At 38.1% G+C, this 23,705-nt stretch overlaps 1 pseudogene across 1 annotated transcript in view; it reads right to left on the bottom strand.

The window, feature by feature from the left end:
- LOC125397682 (UDP-glucuronosyltransferase 2B17-like) overlaps positions 1 to 17,254 on the bottom strand; it is a 31,321-nt pseudogene extending 14,067 nt beyond the window's left edge. The window contains exons 1-3 of the transcript XR_015738545.1: positions 16,551 to 17,254; positions 14,487 to 14,635; positions 12,988 to 13,119 (exon numbers count right to left, since the gene is read on the bottom strand). The product of XR_015738545.1 is annotated as a UDP-glucuronosyltransferase 2B17-like (transcript). The remainder of the gene's footprint in view (positions 1 to 12,987; positions 13,120 to 14,486; positions 14,636 to 16,550) is intronic.
- Positions 17,255 to 23,705: the final 6,451 nt, after the last annotated feature.

Below are 23,705 nucleotides of genomic sequence, written 5' to 3'. Positions count from 1 at the left end.
CCTGCTTTACCTAAAGACTGCTATTGGTGGCCTTTAATAGTTTTGCATTTGTAAAAAGTGGTTTTTTTACTATACATATTCATCCTCATAATAATCTACATTTTGGTTTTTCTGTTCTTTCATTCTACCATAAAGGATCTCAGTTGTGACATTAATAGACTGTATTAACCCAAGACATGACAAAATCCCCTATTATGTGTCAATACTATGTACCAATAATTTAGAGCCTGTGAGGGGGGCCTTCCTTTAGGTGGGCTTAGATTTGAGGTTCAAACCTTGGACAAATTGCTAAGGCGCTTATTTCATATTGCAAAGTTGATCTTTCTGCCTAGTTTTCCCTGTACCCTTCAGTCCCCACCTGTGGGACCCTCCTGGCTAACATACCCTGCCCCCTATCTTGAATTCTCCAGCCCAAGATGCTGGGCTGTTCTTCCCTGGATAATCCAACCATTATGATTACCTATTCTTTTTCATGCTTTTGGTCTCCAGGCTGCTTCACATGATTCCGCTCTCTCCCCTCTCCCTTCCCTTCTCCCCTCTTCACATCTGGCCCAGCTCAGTCTGGTCATGACCTCTCTGGACTCTTCGAGATGTCACTGTCCCTACCTCAGGCTATGCTCTCTCATATATCTATAATAAATTTTCTTTACCAGCATACCTAAGAACAGTTATATCCTCTTCTTATCTTTTTATTTCTTTTTCATTAAATATTATTAATTATGTGGATGGTGTCCTGTTAGTCTTCTTCAAAGAGAAGCTACAATCCATGTAGGACATGACTCACGATGTACTACATAAATATGGGCTTATTATTACACCTGAAAAAGTTCAGCAATGAGACGTTGTACAATACCTGGGATAACTAGTTACTAGAACAACTGCTAAGCAACACCCCACCTTCCCCACAAATGTCCATTAGAAAATTTAAAACCATTCAATGCTTTTCACAAACTATTAGAGCATGTTAATTTTCTGTATACCACTTTATGAATGCCTAATTAAGACCTAACCAATCTGTCTAAAACTCTGAAAGGAGAGAAAGCATTGTATAGTTCTTAGTTTTATCTTGAGTGGTAATGAAAGAATTATAATTATTTGATTTTTAAATTAAAAGAGGCATTTGTATATTGTGTAGCATCATAGCAACAAGGTGGAGTGACACCTTTTGGGGTGACAATTGTCGGGGTTCAGCCCTGACAGGTTTTGCAAATTCCAGGGTAGCAGCACATGGATTAGAAAACTTAGGTAGGAGCAACAGAAATATGAAAGAAATACAGAGACATTAGGATAGCAGCAGGGATATTGAATACTGAATTTTCCCCTTGTTTGTTTTTCATAAGCTTATATACCCCAATCCAAAAAAGAGGGAAGAAAGCAAAAGAGTAATTTAACATGACATAAAGACCAAATAGAACATTTGCTTGCTTTAGTACTTCACATGTCAACTCTATTTCCTAAGACAAGCATTTTAATGTCTTAGGCAAGACATACAGTGACTACCCTTTAGACCAAGTATCCTGTAGGTGGTCAATCCCTGGGTCAAACCCATCTTATCCTTAAAGAAACAGAAATAGGTTTGAGTTCTCTTGACCTTTGCTCAGTGTGGAGTGGAACCACTTCTGTGGGCCCCCACAATGTGGATCCTTTGCTGCCTTTAAACTTATTTTCACCACACAATTGTCTTTCTAGAGGTAGTGTAGCACAAAATAATAAACCATTGAAATGGATTTATTTACACCATGAGGTCCATATAATACTAATTTCTTACCTTCCTTTTCTTGTTCAATCAGTATATCAGGGGAGGACTCAATGACAACAATCATATGGCTTTGATCCTTGTACTATATTATGTCTGACTAATAATCAGTTTTGAGGAGAGTTACAGAACTGTATGGGTTTTCAAATTTTATTTATACATTACTATAGAAGGATAGAAAACTGTTTTACATTTATCTTCTTATCCTATTTTTTCTTGGAATGTGTTTTTGCCCTTCTCCCAGATGTAGTAGAAAGGAGTGGGTTTACTTCAGGGTAACCACTACAGATGAAAGGCCTGGATAAATCCAGATCCCCCTAGCAGGAAAATAGAGCCAAAAATCTAGCAGGAAGAGAAGAATCAGAAATCAAGGATTAGCCAGTTTCAGGGTTTCAGGAACTAGCTGAAGATAAAGGTAGATTGTAATCTTGAGAGTAATCTTGAGAAACAGGGAGATTCCCCCTAGTCATTATCACCCCCTAGTAATTATCATTGGTATTTTTAGAAAAGGAACTAGCTGATTATGACCTTGAGAATGATCTTGAGAGACAGGGAGTTGCCCCCTTGTAATCATCACTGGAATTTTCGGAATTTTCTGTGATACCCTCCCTGCCCCCCTTTCGGATTACTGGGCTGTGTGGTTTCTTCCTATGAAAACTACTTTTCCCAGTCACTCTGTGTCGAACTCTTCCCCTGCATGGCTTATGAGTCTCGGCCCCAGTGCACTGGTTTCCGGCTTGTGGACTTGTCATTAAACCTTGTGTGATTGCAGCAAGGATGGTCTCTCGGGAGTTACTGGGGGGGGGGGGGGGGGGAGGCGTGGCGTTATCCCGAGGCTTGAGTGAGAGGCTTCCAATATTGGGGGTCTTTCACTGCTTGCTGCTGTTATCCAGATAATGTATAGACTGCTCTTTGTGTGCCTCAGTGGAAAAATATGTTTTTTTTCCACACAGGACTTCTCATTATGATTGTATACAGCTTTAACTCATGTGTGTTTTGCTCATAAGACCTTTCTTAACCTTCAGCGTATACATTGTCTGATTCTCTGAATAAAGTTGACTACAGCCTAATACTTTATCCTGCCTCATTTTCAGTCCCATTGCCCCAGATCTCACTACTCCTGGAGCAGGGACAGTTTAGGTTTTAAAATAAAGCATTCAACTTGCTGCGTTACCTTCTCCCTCAAAGACTTTTGTTCTTTTTAATGTTATTTATTGTAGGTCCATATTTTTATATTGGTGTGGCAGCCAAGCTCTGAAACCATAGGCCCCCCTCAGGTGGTCACATAGACCTGCAGACAGCCAGTCAGTATCCTCAACAATAGCCAGGATGTGCTAATCCTTCTCTTTTGTTATAAATGTAGATCACCTGGGGTTATAAATGTAGAAAACCAGGTGTTTGATGAAGGTGATGACTTAACTGCAGGTGCTGTCCCTAGCAGCTCATTCTGGGTAGAGAATTTTAATGAGGTATCCCACCTCAGTTGAGGCAGAGATTGAGAGAGTTTATGTAGATCTTCAAGATGGGGAGAAGCCTGAGATGCCCTTCAGTTATGACCATGTAAACTGTGTCTGATTATTCCTTGCACCTCTGTTCCAGTTCAGTTAGGGAAAATAGTTTTCTATGTTGGGACCCACGGGCCCTAACATAATGGTGCTCAATGTGGGGTTGATCACTAAACCCCAAGACAAAAGGCAATGTGGTGCTGACCACTGAACCCTGAGACGGAAGACAATATGGTACTGACCACTGAACTCCGTGAGAAACCAAAAAAAAAGGACAAGACAAGAGAGACTGTAAATGCTGACCGTTGAAGCTCAAGAAAAACAGGACAAAGGACAGAGAAGAATGCGAGGCTGATCCGCACACCCCAAAAAGCAAGGAAAAAATGACCAGACATGAGAAAGTCACGAAAAAAAAATCAATGGATATATGAATAATATGTGCTTAGATAACAAAATGGAACAATAATATCGGGAGTAAAACTTGTAAATATAAAAAATATGGAATAAGAAAAAAGTTTTCAGTTATATATGTTGGTAACTAAAGGGAATGCGATTGGAGCAGGAACAATGGCAGAGTTATTGAGAATCTATAAGCATGATAGATGCAGAACTGCAACTTTTATAGCTTGCTAAATGAGCAGGAAAGGTGAAGGAAAAATGACCTTTGACCTAAGAATCACCAAGTTATCACTGAGATTGAGGTGCCACGTGGGCACAGTAGCCAGCTAATCTAACCCACTTGCAGGTAAAAGGCAAGCAGGAGCAAGAGTAAGTTTACAGACCAAATTTAACCTCACATAGTCTTTAGAATAGAGGAGAGGATTCAGAAATTTTCCTAATTTTATGATTTACAAGTAAAAATAAAAAAGATAGTTAAAAATCTGCCCACCAGAGCTCCCGACGGCAGTCTAACAAATTGAACCTGTGTCCTACCCTCTGCTGTGCAGCACAGCTTCAACTAAAAGAAAAAAGACAGGTTTAAATTAAGGTAGCCTCCTAGATAAGCAGATTAAAATGCTTCTTTTCCATTTAACATGATGGGGCGCGGTGTGATCGGTAATAAAAGATCTGCCAGACAAGCTTAATACAAAATACACAGCTTTAATAAACAGAAGGAAGACTTACACCAGAATCCCAATGATCCCTCCATAAGCAGGAGCCAGGCGAGAGAGAGAGAGAGAGAGAGAGGGATAGGAGAAGCGCACTCGCCAGGTTTATAGGTAAACTTTTGACAAAGGGTGACAGCACGAACAGAATGTGATTGGCTGAACTCCCCTATCATTAACAATTTTGTTTCTTTGTCAAAAGCTACTGTTTGTAGGCAGATAAATTCGTATCCAAGGCTGATTGATATCAGTACTATGGTTCTGTAGTAAAGTTTAAAGTCAGAGATTGTGAGGCATTCAAAAGTTCCTTGATTGTACAAGATTTTAAGATTGTTTAGGCTATCCTGCATTTTTGTCTTTTCTCATAAAGTTGAGGATTGTTTTTTCGAAGTCTGTGAAGAATTTTGTTATAAGTTTAATGGGCATTTACATTAAATCTATAGATTGATTTCAATAAGATTGTCAATTTTACTATGTTGATGCTATCTTTACAAGAGAATAGGAGATCTTTCAATTTTCTGATGGCTTAAATTTCTTTCCTCAAAGATTTAAAGTTCTTATTATACAGGTTTTTCAATTTATGTGATTAGAATTACTCAAAAATATTTTATGGTATTTATGACTATCTCATTTATCAGATATGTAGAAGCGATACATTGGGTTGTTTTCAGATTCTGTGTATGATAAAAATGATACTGCTATGAACATAGTTGAGCACATGTCCTTGTGGTATGGTTGAATATCTTTTGTATATAGGCCCAAAAGAGGTATAACTGAGCTTTAAAATAGTTTGTTACCTAATTTTCTGAGAATTTGACACACTAGGATCCAAAGCTGCTGTGAAAGTTTGCACTTTCACCAGCAATTGAGGAGTTTCTCTTAGCATAAGTTATGAGCAATGTTTTTGATCTTGGTCATTTCTGCAGGGATAAAATGGAGTCTCAGAGTTGTTCTGACTTACATTTTTCCAATGGTTAACGATGTTATATTTAAACATTTTTTAAATGCCTTTCAGTCATTTTAAGTTCATATATTAAAAGTATTCGGTTTAAGTCTGTTGCATATATTTTTACTGGATTATTTGTTCTTTTGATGACTAATTTCCCAAGTTCTTTGTATGTTTTTAAAATGGGTTAGTAATTAATAAAGATATTTTCCAATTTTGTAGCTTGAAATTATGTCTTGTGGACTATATCCTTTGCTATAAAGAAGCTTCTCAGTTCAAGAGATCTCATTTATTAATTGTTACTCTCAATATGTATGCCACTGAGGCTATGTTAGAGTTGTACCAATATATTCAAATGTTAATTCTAAATTTTTCTTCTATGAGGTTAAGTATTGTTGGTTTTATGTTGAGGTCTTAAAAAGAAAAGAGAGAAGATGGATTTGGTTCATCTGATGCTATTGGGTACAGACCATAGGTCCTCAGAGACCAGAACTCACTTTGTTTATAAATGGAAAGAGGTTTTCTGACCTCCTGGATACTGGTATGAATATTTCAGTTATAACTGCCTGTCAGCGGCCTTCTAAGTGGTCAAAAATGAAGACTATTACACAGTTATAAGGAATTGGTCAGACTAGAAATCCTGAACAGAGTAGTAATAAATTGCATTGGAAAGATGAGGAAGGCCATGAAGAAACTTTTAAGCCATATATTATTCCTTATTTACCTGTGAACATATGGGGCAGAGATATTATGTCTAGAATGGGAGTATATTTATATTCTTCCAGCATGGCTGTTACTAATCAGATGTTTCAACTAGGATTATTACCTAATCAAGGTCTAGGCAAGGATAATACGGGAAAGGATAATTCTTTCATACCAGACAGTAGACCCCCTAGAGCAGGATTAGGGTATTTTTAGGAGAAGTCACTGAAAGACCTGCACTCCATGCAGAACCAATAATATGGAAAAGTGATGAGCCTGTATGAGTGAGTCAAGGGTCTCTAACACAAGTTAGTGTAGGAACAGCTGGACAGTGGACATATTTCACCACCTAATTCTCCATGGAACTCGCCAATTCTTGTTATTAAAAAGAAATCAGGAAAGTGGAGATTAATTTAGGATTCAAGAGAGTTTAATGCAACCATGCAGCCAGTGGGAGCATTACAACCAGGGCTGCTGTCTCCAGTAGCCATGCCAAAGGGCACACATAAAATTATCTTAGACTTGAAAGATTGTTTTTATACAATTCCTTTAGTGTTGCAAGATTGTCAAGGATTTGCTTTTAGTATTCCTTCAGTTAATTTCAGAGAGCCTGAAAGATCCCTGGTGTGGGGAGACTCTCACTCAAGCCTCGGGATGATGTGACCCCTGCAGTAACTCACGAGAGACTGTACCTGCTGCAATCACACGAGGTTTAATGACAAGATGGGAACGAGTGCACTAGGGCTGAGACTCATAATCCACGCGTGCGTGCGTGGGAAGAGTTCGACCCTGAGTGACCAGGAGAAGGGGTTTTTATAGGAAGAAACCATAGCCCAGTAATCCGAAAGGGGCAGGGAGGGTGTCACAGAAAATTCAGAAAATACCAGTGACAAGGAGCAACTCCCTGCCTCTCAAGATCACTCTCAAGGTCATAATCAGCTGGTTCCTGAAACTTGGTATTCCAAAAATACCAATAATAATTACTAGGGGGAAACTCCCTGTTTCTCAAGATTATTTTCAAGAGTACAATCTAACCTTATCGAAGCACTGAACCGGCTAATCCTAGATTTCTGATTCTTCCCTCCCTACTTAAGATTTTTGGCTCTATGTTTTCCTGCTAGGGGGATCTGGATTTATTCAGGTCTTTCAAGCCAATGAGGAATGTTTTTTCCCAGTGCATGTTACATAGTGCTACTTTATGCCAGGAATTTCTAGCTCAAGCTATTCAAAAAAAGTTAGAAATCAATTTCCACAGGTCTATGTTATTCATTACATGGATGATATTCTGCTGGCTCATAGAGATGAGGTTACTTTACTAGAGACATATGAATTGTTACAACAGAGCCTAAGCCATGCAGGGTTAATTATTGCTCCTGAGAAATTACAGAAGCACCCACCTTTTCAATATCTGTTGTTATATCCCAAAGAAATTAATTCTCAGAAGATATAAATTAGGAAGGATGACTTAAAAACTCTTAATGACTGTCAAAGGTTGTTAGGAAATATACAATGGCTAATGCCTTATTTAAGGTTTCCTACAGGAGACTTCGAGCCTCTAAATGAAATCCTTAAAAGAGACAGTGATTCAAATTCTAGCAGGCAGCTTTCAGAAGCTGCCAGATAGACTCTCTCACAGATAGAGGGGGCTATACAGGAACAACAGGTGCACTACATTGATTACAGCAAAACATGGCAGGCATGTATTTTGCCTACAAGACTGGCTCCTACAGTAGTCTTATGGCAGAATGGACCACTTCTGTGGCTGTATCTGCCTGTATCACAAGTGAAAGTATTAAATCCTTATTTTGAAGCAGTTGTATGTTTAGCACAGAAGAGAAAAATGAAATCTAGGAAATATTTTGATGAAGAACCAGCTGTAATCAATGTTCCTTATGCTAAGCAGCAAATTGAATGGTTATTTCAAAATCGTGATTCATGGGTAATTGCATTTGTTCAATTTCAAGATCAGATTAATAATCTTTTCCCAGCTGACCAGTTACTGCAGTTTACTCAACAGCATTCATTCATTTCTCCTAAAATAGTAGCAAAGAATCCCTTAAAGGATGCTTTGTTGATTTTCACTGATGGCTCTTCTAATGGAAAAGGTGCTTATTTAGTCAATGGTGAAGGACACATGGTACAGACAGAACTAGCTTCAGCTCAAACAGTGGAGCTGTGGACTGTAGCTCTAATATTTAGAGAATATTTAAAGAATTTTGGTAATAAGGCTTTTAATCCATATACTGATAGTCAGTATATTTATGATGCATTGCAAATCTTGGAAACAGTGCCATATAAAGGAACTAACAATGAGCAAGTTAAGATATTGTTTCAGCAGATTCAGAAAGCCATACAATGTAAAAAGTTACCATGTTTTGTGGGACATATCAGAGTATATTCAAGACTTCCTGGTCCTTTTCTCTGAAGATACTGCTCTAGCTTACGAACTTACAAAAATAATTGCTGTATCACAGGTTGAACTTACACAGCAGTCACATACTTTGCACCATCAAAACAGCTTAAGTTTAAAAACGCAATTTAAGCTGACCAGAGAAGCTGCTCGTCAAAATGTTAAACAATGTGAAAGATGCCCACAATATCTACCTGTGCCTCATTTGGGGGTAAATCCCCAAGGACTGTTTCCTAACCATATATGGCAAATGGATGTAACTCACATTACTGAGTTTGGAAAATTGAGATATGTGCATGTGACAATTGATATTTATTCAGGATTGATAAGGGAGTTCAGCCAATCATATTCTGTTTTGGGGGCATGCTGCCCTCAGGCAAAAGCCTGCCTATAAACCTAGCAAGTGTGCTCTGCTAGCTCTCTTTTCGCCTGGCTCCTGCATCCGGACGGATTGTTTGCATTCTGGTGTAAGCTGTTGTAAGTCTTACTTCTGTTTATTAAAGCTATATATTTTGTATCAAGATAGTCTGGGGACTTTTTCATTACCAATCGCCCTGCAGCTTCACAGGATTCATGATGGCCAGAGCACAAACTGGCAATGCCACCAAACATGTAATAACTCATTGCTTAAAATGCTTTTCATGCATGGGAACCCCAAAGGTAATAAAGACGGACAATGGGTCCAGTTATATTAAAAAAGCTTTTCAAAAATTTTGTCCTCAATGGAATATTGTTCATAAGACTGGTATCCCTTATAATCCTCAAAGACAAGGAATTGTGGAGTGTACACATAGCTTCTTAAAAATACAACTCCAAAAAATAAAGACAATGGAATTGTGTCCTCAGACACCACACAATGCCTTAAATCATGCATTGTTTATGCTACACTTTCTAAATACAGATGTCCATGAGCAATCAGTTGTGGACAGATTGTGGCATAATGCTACAAAACCACATTTTCTAAAGCAAGGTAGAAGGATCCTTACACTGGAATATGGAAAGGACCCAATCCCATCCTAATATGGGAACAAGGGCATGTCTGTGTTTTCTCACAGGATGAAAATCAAGCCAGATGGCTTCCAGAGCAACTGATTCAGTGCATTCAGCAGAAGGATAACCGACCTGAGGACAGCTCAGTTGACAACCGCCCAGCAGGAGAAACAAAATAAGAAGAGCTCCAGGAGGAACCGGTAATCCAGCCCACAGAGGGTATGGTACAGACCTGCAGTTCCAACTCCCATTGCTGCAGAAAGTCTTCAGACAAAGAGATCCTGCTGAAATGAACTGACTGTGGTGTCTGCAGCAGGCTGTTGCTTTAAAACTAAGTTACAAACTGTACATTTGAGTATTCTCGGCTTATGGGACACAGAGCTCATTTTAAATAAAATATTAAACCTAAAGAAAGACTCAAAATAAAGAATGACTAAAACCACTCTTCACATAACAAGGGGGTAGACTAAGGGTTTTACAACTGCATAGAGACTGAAAATGGGATTTAATAACAGAAAATGGTATTATACTCTTAATGGTAATGACCTGTTATCTACAACTACATATAAGGTGATAGAAAAGAACTGGTACTGACCAGTGGTGCTAAATACACCGGTAATGACCAAAAAGAATATAAAATTATTGAAAAGAATATAAAATTATGGCTAATTGGAGAGTTGGTACTGACCAACTAAATATGAAATTATGATAATTGGAGAGCTGGTACTGACCGGCTAAATATAAAATTATGATACAAAAAATTGAAAATACGGTATTGATCGATAATGTGGAAAAATCAAGATTGTCACTTGGTGCTATTGGCAGTTGCTGAAAGAGAGGCTGTGGCAGTAAATGTTGAGAGTTGATGCGTATGCTGAGAATGCTAGATCAAAGTGATGCTCTGAACCAGTGGAAGAAACATTTTCAACTCAGGTGATTCTACTCTCCTCTAAAATAGGAGACTATAGCCTTTGGGAGCATAATTATTCATAAAATATTATGATATATCTAAACAAAAGATATTGGCTATGATACCCAAGGCCTGAAAAGTATATTTCTCTCCACTAATCTCTTCTCTTTACAGAGGTCGGCAGTCAATGACAGGTTTAAGGCTTCTCCTCCCCAGATGCCTAAGATAGGAAATCTCACAAAAACCGCTTTCCAAAGATGGAAATATTTGGGTAATAGGAAGAAAACTTTGCCCAAGCCAGGCGCAACCCATCTGTCCTGTTGCAAAAACACAGGGGTTATTAAATTTAATAAGAGAGAATGGATTGTAGGCCCATATTTCTATATTTGTGTGGCAGCCAAGCTCTGAAGCCACAGGCCCATCTGAGAAGGTCACATAGACCTGCAGAAAGCCTGTCAGTACCCTCAACAATAGCCAGGATGTGCTAATCCTTCTCTTTGTTATAAATGTAGATCACCTGGGGAGAGGTGTTTGCTAAAGCTGATGACTTAGTTACCTGTGTTGTCCCTAGCTGCTCATTTCAGAAAGAGAATATTAATAAGGCATCCCAACTTAATTGAGGGGGGAATTAAGAGAATTTTGATATAATTTACTCAGGTAAATCTTCAGGATGGGAAGAAGCCTGAGATGTCCTTCCATGATGACCATATAAGTTGTGTCTGATTATTCCTTGTGCCTTCGTTCCAGTCCAGTTAGGGAAAATATTTGTCTATGTTGGGACCCACAGGCCCTAACAATTTATGCAGACTAATATGCTCAGAACATGTCTGCACATTGGGTCTCCATCTGCCATCTAAATGATGAAGGTGATCAAAGAAAGTGAAACTGACATTTACTTTTTCTTCACTTCTATGGGAGGTCAGATAAAAACCTTTTGTCACATTCATCTACCTACAGATGAAAGACCTGGATAAATCCAGATCCCCCTAACAGGAAAATAGAGCCAAAAATCTAGCAGGAAGAGAAGAATCAGAAATCAAGGATTAGCCAGTTCCAGGGTTCCAGGAACTAGCTGAAGATAAAGGTAGATTGTAATGTTGAGAATAATCTTGAGAGACAGAGAGATTCCCCCTAGTCATTATCACCCCCTAGTAATTATCACTGGAATAGGAATTAGCTGATTAATGATCTTGGGAGGCAGGGAGTTGCCCCTTTGCAATCATCACTGAAATTTTCGGAATTTTCTGTGACATCCTCCCTGCCCCACTTTCGGGTTACTGGGCTGTGTGGTTTCTTCCTATAAAAACTACTTCTCCCGGTCACTCAAGGTCGAACTATTCCCCTGCGTGGGTTATGAGTCCTGGCCCCAGTGCACTGGTCCCCTTCTTGTCGTCTTGTCATTAAACCTCGTGTGATTGCAGCAAGGACGGTCTCTTGTGAGTTACTGGGGGGGGGGTTCGCGTCTTCCCGAGGCTCGAGTGAGAGTCTCCCCAAATCGGGGGTCTTTCACATCAATCTTCCCTAAATCAGCCCCTCTCTATCCTTTCTACTCGGTGCCCCTAAAAAGGTTCTTTCAAAACCAGATGTGTACTCCAAATATTCATGGATGTTCTGTGACAGAACAACCAGTCTCAAGCTGAATCCTACGATAGGTGCTAATGTTGAAATTCTCAGACAGATCTCATAAAATCGAGCATTAGCCACATGGCTAACATGAATTTGCTATGTGACTGATAACACAAACTGTGGGATGACATCAAAAAATTAATGCAGATGATTAAACAGAGGTTGTTCCACTACCAAACTTAAAAATATTCATAAACTTTCAAATTTAGTCCATAGAAAATTACTTTTCAGTATGCTTTATGAAGTGAGTGATCTGAAACTTTATTTTTTTTTACCTTATGTTCCTTTGGTTCCTTTCTTACTTTCCTATATCTTCCTTGATTGGTAGGACTTTCACTCTGACTGGTTAAGAGCAGAGTGGTGAGTTTCATCTTTTATGATGCAGACATCACTGTGACGGAAGCACCTGTCTCTACATTTTCCTTGGATATTTCTCCTACAAAAACTGGCAGGTCAACCAAAAAATAGATTTTTTTTCTTTTATTGCATTTTCTCTCAATTAGCCAAAAAATGTACTTTGATTGACGGTTAGTGAGCCTCAGACAACATTCCTTTAATTGGTCCTCTCAACTGCACACTGAACAGGTCTATTCCAAAATTAGGATGCAGAGTCATGATGTATTTCAAACTTTTTCAACCCCTGCTTACTGTTATTCTGGTAGAAATGCTAGATACAAATTAACTCACCCCTGAAAATCTAATGTTTGTAGTGACTTTAAGTAATCAACAAATAGAAAAACTGACTCTGAAGAATTTGGCTATGTCTACATACTCTTGATAGCAATGTCATCATCATGCCAGCATTTCAGAATGTTCTCACTTTGATCATCGTGTTTATATCCAAGTCACTCTCAGTAAAGAACACCTTCTGCAGTATTGAAACATCTGTTGTGAATATAATTTTTTAAATTTGACTAAGGGAAATTAGAGATTCCTTAAAACTCTACCTTTCACACAACCATTTCTATAATCAGACTTTTCAAGGACATTCGCAGGCTTAATATAGAGCCACCTCCCATGGAATGCTTTCCCTCACCTTTTATGGAATCTGGGCAAGGGCCCATGCGATTGTATTGACTTTGTCTTCTGACATGTTGCTGACCATTGACCCCAGAGAAAACACCACGACACCGTACTCTTCAGAGATCTGGACAAAGTCTTCCATTTCCTGTGAAGAAAGTTTATTTCATAAGAAAATACAGTTGTAGAATAACCACTTAAGAAAACTTTATGAAACAAACTAGGAGAATAAAAATTGAAGTGTTTATAAGAATATGTAGTATAGTGGCTTTAAAACATATAGAAGACAAGCATGGCAATCAAAGATTTTGAACTTCGCAGGCATCCATGCAAAATGTACTCATAAATTGTCCAACACCTATTTTCCTCTGGCAAAATTAAAATTCAGGAGTGCAAGCATATTTTATAAAGCATTCAAAAATTGTCACTTCATTTACAAACTTCCCACAGGAAAGTATTTTTTTTTTTGCTATTTTATTTTTCTTCTATAATGGCTGATTTAATATTATTAACTAGTGTTTGATGAAATAACATTTATGTAATAGTATGTATATATGTGATGGTTTTCACAAACATCCTACTATGATTAATAGAATGTTTTGATTCTTTGTGAAACGATCATAACTGCAAGATAAACATAGAACATATAATAATTTTCTGATATTGTGTATGAAAAGAATATTTTCAGAACTGATATCCAAAATTTACTGGTTGGAGAAAAACTATGTCTATGCTGCTTGTTCAGATATCAAACAATTACTTCAGATATATGATTATCATAGCTTTTGGTGATGAGCAGTTTATGACTGATGAGTTTAACTGACTTAATTTCTCTGTCTTTTGACATGTGTTTATGTGTGTGTGTGATTGTGTGCACATGTGTTTGTGTATACATGTATGTACATCTATGTGTGCTTATGTGTCTGTGTTCATGTGTATGTGTGCTTATGTGTCTGTGCCCATGTGTGTGCTTATATGTGTGGGTATATACGTGTGTGTATTAGGGTTTCTGGGGAGGTGCCTTGTCTTTGTTTAGCACATAGATGCCAAAAGTTAAAATCTAATGTCTTCCTCTCTCAATCTTCAGCATAGGCTTTGAGATTGTCTCACATTGAACACAAATCCCAACATTTTTTAACAGACTAGTGCCCAGCAAGCTCCCAGTATCAACCTGTTTCTGCCACCTCAGTGTTAATGTCATTGTACTGTGTGGGTCACCAAACTTTTTCCTGGGTGTTGTGATTCAAACTTACACCCTCATATTAATTGCTAAGGACTTTACCCAATTGCTAACCACCTAAGTCTCCTAACTGACCAAATTTAATTCACTGATAGGAATATTTACCAGGTCTATCACAGTCTTTCCTGAATTTATTCACCTCCTAGTTAGGAGGATGCTTAAGTCTAATTCCTATATATTTCTATCCCTGGGAGGAAAATCTAATGAAAGCTGTAGAATCATTTTCACCAGAAAAAAAATCAAATAAAAAAAAGAGATCTAAAGAATGTATTTACCTTCTGCAAGGGTTTAGCAAGTTTGCAGTGGAGTCCTCCAACATAGTCAACATTTGGTAAGGTTGGGCGAGGAAACTCCAAATCCCAGTAGAATCTAATGAGCCATGTTTCTGCTTTGCCTATTGTCTCAGTTAAGGTAGTGGGCCTTCCTAGAAGGAGGATATGAGCAAGTGAGAAGGAGAAAAGTTGAATGATTGTCATTTGAATATAAAATATATTTCCTTAAATGATGGAGGAATATATGCTTGATATATATAGCATGTGAATTTAAAAACAGTGTTTATTGATATGCAACATAATATGCAGTGTAATTGATTTGTTGCCCACACAATATGCATAAATGTCAGTTTGGGTTTATTTTTTTAAGCAAACTGTAAGAATTAACTAATGTTTCCACACTAACTTGAAATAATAAATAGATATTGAAATAACTCTCTAAGCCACTATTTAATGAGCAAACATTTTACTCCTCTCTACATCTTTAAAAGAAACAGTACAAATATAAACACATATTCCAGGTCCAAAAGACCATGGCCAGATTTCCCCAGTGTCCTTGTAGTTTGTAGCCATTCCTTCTTCCTTGTTTTGCTGAAGGAGCTGTATAGTTTATGAATTGCTGAATTTCTGGTTAGTGTGTCTACCTTTATTTCTTATTAAGAAATTTAACAATATTTTCTTATGAAAAATCACAATATTTTCAGAAATTATAAGAATAGAAATTTTTGCCAGTATTACTTATGAAATATTTTTTAAGAGGAAAAAAGCAGGACTTCAAAAATACAGACCGGGTATGTGAGTATCCATGGTTCTGCAGTGTTTAAACAATGAATATTAGGCAAGTACACAATAAAAAATATAGTGTTGATTGAAACCCCTGTTCTACTTTTAAGCCTGTGAACTAATACAGTTTCTTTCAAGAGTAAAGGAATCCTTTAGCCGATACAGAGAAAATATTTTACAATTTATATTTTTATTTATGTATATGTGTGTCTGTGTGAATTTATATACTGTTTGTTCAGGAATGGGCAGATACCATAAAAGGGCAGCAGGTCCCTTGAAGTGGAACTTGATATTCTTTTGACACTTTACGGCGGCAAGCCACGCCCACTTCCGGTGACTCCCCCCCCAACCCTGCCCTGCCATCTTGGACTCACTCTTTCTGTCTCCTCTTGGTGCGCCAGCATCTCTCTCTCTTGGGCCCTTCTCTGTATCTCTCTTTCTCTCTGTCTTTTTGTCTCTTTCTCTCCCTCTCCTTCTCCCTCTCCCTTTCTCTCTCTGCTCCCTCCCTTTCTCCTCCATAACCCCCTGAATAAATATTTCAATCTCACTCTACATGTGGTGTCTATCCAGTCTCTGTCACCTGCCCTCCTGCCATGTGTCTGCCTGCTGCAGCACCCAGAGTCCACTGCCTGCTACAGGCCGCTCAGGACTGGCTGCTCCCAGAACCTGCTCCCAGCCATCTCTCCTGGGATGCGGGACCTCCCGGGAATCTTGGGCAGGCCGCTCAGGAACCGCCAACATTTTTACAAGAACTTACAGGCAATTTTAAGACACTGAACCTTGGTGGGTGCTAGGAACAGAACTCAGGTACTCAAAATGAACAGAAAAAAACTCTTAACCTTTTGGTTATGTTCTCAGATTCCATAGTTTAGTTTTAAATAAAGATAGTTGCCTATGTAAGAGAAAATAATTTCTTCAATGTTATATACATAGGGAAACTGTAAAATATTTCATTCCTTAATATACATTAATTATGATTTGTTTATTAGCTAGTGACTTATTAAAATAGATTAAAAATTACAGCAAAACGAGTTAAGAATCGCTTAGGAAAAGTCTACTTGCTTCTTCAGCTCTATATCTCAGCAGAATGTCCTGTATCAGGTCTGATACCTGCTTTTCTTTGATCAATAATATGAGCTTTTACAATGCATCTGGTAACTAATATCATATTACATTTGATCACCTACAAAAGGCAACTTCACTTTGCATTTCATGGACATAACTATAGATTTAAATAATTGTGAAATTTAGGTAACTGAGCTACTGATAGGAATCATAACTTACCCAAAGTTTCACTGTAAAACTGACTCCATTTCTTCTCATTAAATGTCTGGAACCAAAAGTCAAAATACAGCATACACATCACATTTTTTACCCTCTCCATGAAATTCATTTGACCACCTAGTCTGGACAAAATTATAGGTACATAAGAGGGAGGAACCAGAAATCTCCCACTGTACTTTTCCATTTTATGGCCAGGAGAGAAGCAAAGACTAAACAGAAAAGGGATCTGGAGAAGTTCAGCTATCAGCTCCCGACAGGGAGCAATGGCATCTGAGAAAAGGACATCAAACTTGGATCTCTGTAGTTTTGTCATAAGTTGTTTGTTTGAAACTGTGTCTTTGCAAAGCCTTAGATAGGTATCAGATAATTCATTAGCCACGTTTTTTAGCAAAGGAGAGAATGGTAAACATAAATCTCTTGGTATCTCATGAATCCATACATCCACAAACATAGTGAAAACCTTATCAAGATCATCTTTACTGACAGACATAGAAAAGCTCTCAAACTTCAGACCAGGTGATTTTTGGGGATCAAGAAAGATGGAAGCTGAAGTTCTCAGAACTGTCACTTCATGACCCCTCTGTACAAGTTCATCCAGTATTGCCTTTAAATTCATCAAATGACTGAAGTCCATTGGCCATACTAACACCTTCCCACAGTTCCCAGGTATAAAATAGTAACTCATCTACAGGAACAGCAGAACAGACATCCACTTTAGAGTCATGCTGAGATAACAAACACTTTTGTTCACAGTGTGTCCCCTGTGTCATCACTTATCCATATATCTAAGGAGAAAAAGCCTTGAGTTAAAATATAACTGGAGTTGATCACGGCAAATGCACTAAATGACCACATTGAACTTCTGATCTAAGGGAGACAGTAAAAGCAAATATTAATTATGCATAGTTGCATGTCAATGTTTAATGACAAATGTTTTTGTAATGAATCAAATTTAGGAGGCAATGTCCTGTTTGCATAACTGTTCTGTTTCTAAGATATTTGAATAGTAGCAAGAACATTGATTAGCAAGAGGTTAGTCAGAAATTCTTCTCTTAATCCATTTGGACTTGAGTTTTTGCATGGTGATAGAAATGGATCTACTTTCATACTTCTACAGGTTGACATCCAGTTATGCCAACACCATTTGTTAAAGATGCTTTCTTTCTTCTATTGTATAATTTTAGTTCCTTTGTTGAAAATCGGGTGTTCATAGGTTTGTGGATCAATATCTGGGTCTTTGATTCGATTCCATTGGTCAATATCCCTGTTTTTGTGCCAATATCAAGCTGTTTTCATTACTGTAGCTCTGTAATAGAGTTTTGAAGTCAGGGATGATAATGCCTCCGGAAGTACTTTTATTGTATAGGATTGTTTTGGCTATCCTTAGTTTTTGTTTTCCCATATAAGTTTGATTATTGTTCTCTCAAGGTCTGTGAAGAATTTTGTTGGGATTTTGATGGGGATTGCATTGAATCCATAGGTTCCTTTTGGTAGAATTGCCATTTTTACTTCATTGATCCTCCCAATCGAAGAGCAAGGGCGATCCTTCCATTTTCTGGTATCCTATTCAATTTCTTTATTCGTGAGGTAACCCAGACCCAAAAAGAGGAACATGGTATGTACTCACTCATAAGTGGATTCTAGCCATAAATAAAGGACATTGAGCCTATAATTCATGATCTTAGAGAAGCTAAATAAGAAGATGAACACCTAAAGAAAAACATATAGTTGTCCTCCTGGATACTGGAAGTTGACAAACTGCAGGGGTTGGGAGCACGGGGGTGGGGGTGAGATGGGGATAAGGGGAAATGGCAATAGAGAAGGGAGAAGGGTTGGATGGGGAGGGCTTGAGGGAATGGGATGGTTGGGATGAAGGAGGGGTAGATGTGGGAGCAGGGAAGTAAATATCTTAATTAAGGGAGCCATTTTAGGGTTGGCAAGAGACTTGACTCGAGAGGGGTTCCCAGGTGTCCAAGGAGATGTACCCAGCTTGTTCCTTGAGCAGCAGAGGACAGGGTACCTGAACTGGCCTTGTCCTATAGCCACACTGATGAATATCTTGCATATTACCATAGAACCTTCATCTGATGATAGATGGAGATAGAGACATTGATCCACATTGGAGCACTGGACTGAGCTCCCAAGGTCCTTATGAGGAGCAGAAAGAGGGAGAACATGAGCAAGGAAGTCAGGACTGCGAGGGGTGCGTTCACCCACTGAGACGGTGAGACAGATCTAATGGGAGATCTTCAAGACCAGTTGGAATGGGACTGATGGAGCATGTATTCAAACCAGACTCTCTGAATGTGGCTGACGGTGGAGGCTTACTGAGAAGCCAAGGACAATGGCGCTGGGCTTTGATTCTACTGCATGGACAGACTTTGTGGGATCCTTGTCTGTTTGGATGTTCACCTTCCTGGACCTGGGGGGAGCGGGGAAGACCTTGAACGGTGCCATAGGTTAGGGAACCCTGACTGCTCTTTGGCCTGGAGAAGGAGGGGGTGGGAGAGTGGGGGAAGAGAATGGGAGGGAAGTGGGAAAAGGGGAGGAGGTGGAAGTTTTTAATAAAAAAAAAGAAAAAAAAGAAAAAATTCTTCTCAACACAGAACCCCAGATACATTAATTGTACAGCTTATAATTATTTTATTGATATCATTTTTTAAGAAATTTGCATAAGTATTTTGATTAACATATTTGTATACATATAATTTCTTAAATAGCTTGGAAATGCACCTAAAAACTCTATTGACTGAACCCCTGGGAAGCAGATAGACAATAGCCTCCTCCTACACATGAACCTAGCAAAATAGAACATGAACAATTGGGTTGTTAGACTCACAGTTGATAGACTAATCTGAGTGATATTATCTGCTAAGGCAGTCAGTTGGTTCATCTTACCTGTCCACAGACTCTTCATAAGCCCAAGAAATAGTTGAATAGCTTGTTATCAGAATCTAATACACAAAGACTCTAAAAAGTATGTGATTGCATGCATCTACATTCCCTCCTCTCACGAAAACGCTATGACCACCATTCCTGAGGTCATCAATTTCTGTAAGATTGCACATGCAGATTCTGGAACTGACATGTGACTTTAGTTTTTGATGACCTAGGATCAGAAGAACAACAGAAAATATACTAATTTGAGCTCTTAGATATAAGTAAAGATCTGTATTCAAGTGATCAAAGAGTCAGGGTATTTTTAATATTATGAATTAAATTAAATTATTTAAATTGTTTGAAAGCCTCACAGCACAAATCATCCAAGTCCAAAGTAGTGTAACTGAGAGAGCTGCACCTTTTGTTTTCTTTTAGAGGTGATGCTAGGGTCTACAGGAGAATTAGTTGAGTGATGAATGAGTGACAGATGTGGCACGTGGTGACACTGGAACAATGAGAAGGGGTTTTCAATTGAATACACAGAGTACATTGTGGATGGAAGAAATTGAATGTTTAAGAATATCATGTGCTTGTTTTAACTTATCAACTTAAAAAGGTTCACATGTTAGCGCCATCCATTTTTTTTGCTTCTTTTTTTTTTTCAATTACCCTCAGTCCCAGTGTAATAAATGGAACCAAAGTCACTTGAGGAATCAGTAGGGAAATACTGTCATACAGGCTTGCTTATTAGTACATGCATACTCACGCATATGCATGCGTCCAGGGGGTTGGAAGAGGTTTTGTCAAAGAGTAATGTTGTTAGCCTCAGGAATCATAGACTGTTATCAAAATATCCAGTGCAGATATGGAAAACTTCACTTTCATTTGTTGATTTGGTGGAGATGGAGTGCCCTTGAATTTCCCCAAACAGTATAGATTCTAGTCATTGTCCTTGATTGCTTGCCAGATCTTGAAGATAAGATGTCTGAAGGCATTATACAATTCAGACCTAGGAACAATTGAGAAGCGATTGATCTGGAAACTTCCTCTCTGAGGACTTTCATAGTATTGGAAGAGGCTACATAAGATGTCTAGGGAGAAATGTAATCAATAGTCCTATTAGCTGTCAGACCTATGACTTATAACAATGACTGGCATGGCAAGATATCCATAATAACAAAATTGTGACACTTTTATCTTAAGTGTAATCAAGATAAATAGAAGTCTACTTGAATTGGAGGAAATTCCATGTGTAAGAAATTCATGTGTGGTAATGTAAAGTGAGTCAGCTATCCAAGACTGGAGAAAACACAGACCCCAGAAGTAGAGCCTCCTACTGCTGTTTTCCAAAACAAGCATAATTTCTAACTATATTATTAGCTTTATCCTTATAATTACAGGTAACTGTAACTCTTACAACTCATCAAAAATCTTTTATTGCAGCAAGGGGAGAATATTGCTGAGATCCACACCTGGTCAAAAGGGAAGAGTATAAATGATCATTGGATGCCCAAACCCAGTAAGTACACTTAGAGCAGCACAACCTCTAAATCAAAGGCGATGGAAACATTTTGGAAAAGATATCAGAAGAGCATAAGAGCCAGGGGACCAGGATGCCTGATGAAAGATGGTCACACACACACACACACGCACACGTGTGTGTGCGTGTGTGTGTGTGTGTATGTGTGTGAATATGTATGTATGCATCTATGTATGCATGTATGTATATTGGGTTATTGCATCCATGAAATCTCACAAGTGTGATTGCCTAAATAAGACCTACGTAATGACAGTGCCATTTGACCTGCCAACATAGATGGGGAAAATTTCACAAAGTCCTATTCCTATAGGGAAAACTGTGTGCAATCAATGGCTGTCAAGATGGGAGTGCCAGGTTTCTCCAGTATGACCTCCCTGATCTACTATCCATTATTCCATTGTCAGCCCTAAACATGTGTATATAACAAGCATCAAAAATAGGACTCAGTGGAATGGTGATATGGTAGAGGGCAAAGCAGGAGTTGATGAAAGCAGAAATGAGCCTGAAAATCATGAAAACATAATACCTGCGTATGGTTTCCTCAAAAATGAAGTATTTCACAAAGGAAAATGATAAATAACACACATACTAAGTCTGACACAAGTCTTTTTAGGGCATTCAGTACAACCATGACAACCAGAGTGTTGTATTGTGCCATGACGACCATGACAACCAGAGCGCTGTATTGATCCAGGAATACCATGGCAATTAGAGTGCTGTATTGTAGATAGGAGGTGGTGGCGCACACCTTTAATCTCTGCAGTCAGGAGTTTGGAGCCAGCCTGGTCTACAAGAGCTACTTCCAGGACTGCCTCCAAAGCTACAGAGAAACCCAGTAGTGAAAAACGACAATAGTGTACTGCATTGTTGTATGATAAACAGTGTCAAGTTTTTGTGATGGGCAATATGTCATTGATCATTAATGTTTCTCAGTGGTTTTTGAAATATTCCTCTGTTAGAAAAGGGAACAGGTATAAAATTGAATCTGAAAAAGCCCAAGGTAAGAACACAATGCTCCCTATAATAGGCAATTACTTTTACAATGCACAATTTGTTCCTGGAATACAAAAATACAATACCAGCTCACATTTCATTCTCTTTCAAGCAAAAAATATTTAAAAAATGGTTTTATTTTTGACTTCTCTAAAACATATCAGATTGCTTCCCATCACTCTTTAGCTTGTTACTCATGCTTCAGTTTGCCCAGTCTTACCCAGAAGGTCCTTCTGCGGAACCACTGGAAAATCCTGGTATTGGGACCTAACGTATCTGCTTTCACATCCTTAAATCTCCAGAATATCTGCTAGAGGTTAGACAATAATTTATATCAGATTTCAAAATTTAAAATATAGTATTATAGAATTAGACAGTGCATAACTAAATGTCATTTGAATCCCTGGTGTGCAAAACAGGTAAAGAGATATTACACAATAAGAACTATCAAAACATAAGGCAGAGTATGGCAAAACTGTTCGTGTTTTCTTTATATTTAATCGGTCGAATGTCATCATGATTTTTTATGTTCAGTTATGTTCACACATGAGAGAGTTAATGAAACATGAATATATTTTAAAAAGTTTATATATTCATAAATTATCTGCAAGGAAAAATGATTAAACTTTATGTGTATTTACTAGAATTCTTCTAATTTTCCCTTATTAATTTCATGTCAGTTTAAAAAAAACACAGATCTTACTTATATTCATTTGTCTTATTAATTTAATAGGGTTTGACACTAGTTTTTAGTTATTCATTACTTATTTTTGGAAAATATTCCATATTAACAATTTTTCTCCATTTTAAATTTTTTTGGAAAAGGTGCACCATGGATAATCAAAGAATGGAGTTTCTGTCTATCGTATTCTGGCCATAACCTCACAGAGTATATGTGTTTATGCTGTCCACTAACTACCAGTGACTTAGTTGAAGGCATAAAATTTCCCATACTTCTGCATATTGAGGGAATTTTGCCTCCAGCACAAAAATAACAACCACAAAGAGCAACTGGCATAATTTCTTTTAACATATAAAAAACGAGTCTAATATTACTCATTCTTGATTGAGGCTCCAGTTTTCCTTAGGAATCACAGAAAGTGCAGAGTACTTCATCACACAGATGCTATCACTGTCGCTGAGACTGGATATTCCTTTCATGTGGGAAAGAAACCTGCTGTGCTGCTCCTAAGTGCTAGTAGTTGTAGAAATCATTCAAAATCCCAATGGTGCTGCATCTGACCCATATGATAGATGGCAAAACACTTCAGGGTTTTGCACTTTGTGAAATGCCAAGCAGTTCCACAGCCAGACCACACAAATGGTGCTCATTTTAGAAAACCTAAAACACCCTTGTAAATGCGAGCTTCACCTACATGTTCAATAATTGTTTACCACAATAAATTTAAACATTTCTTCAGGATCTCAGGAAAAACCAGCATGAGTTATTACAGCGAGACTTCATGGGATAGGAAACTAAAATCTAGTTCCTATGTACTCCAAATTTAAGTTCAGCTGTGGTAAATTATTCATATACCCTATGAAGAGTCAGCTGGATCTTTTCTGATATCACTCCTATTTCTACTGCATTATCTCTTAGCTCCCACTTCTTCCTAAATGAAGCACACTTTACTCTTCTGGGTTAGAGACAAAGTGCCATAGACAATGTTTGGCTGTGTCTGGTTCACCATAAGGACAGGGAATATTCCACCTTCTCCTCTACATTATCCTGTTTTAGGGTT

The sequence above is a fragment of the Myodes glareolus genome, chromosome 8 (assembly GCF_982192425.1).
Source record: "Myodes glareolus chromosome 8, mMyoGla1.1, whole genome shotgun sequence".
Classification (NCBI taxonomy): Eukaryota; Metazoa; Chordata; class Mammalia; order Rodentia; family Cricetidae; genus Myodes; species Myodes glareolus.
The sequence above is the reverse complement of the archived record's forward strand: the minus strand, read 5'-3'. Positions and strand labels throughout refer to the sequence as shown.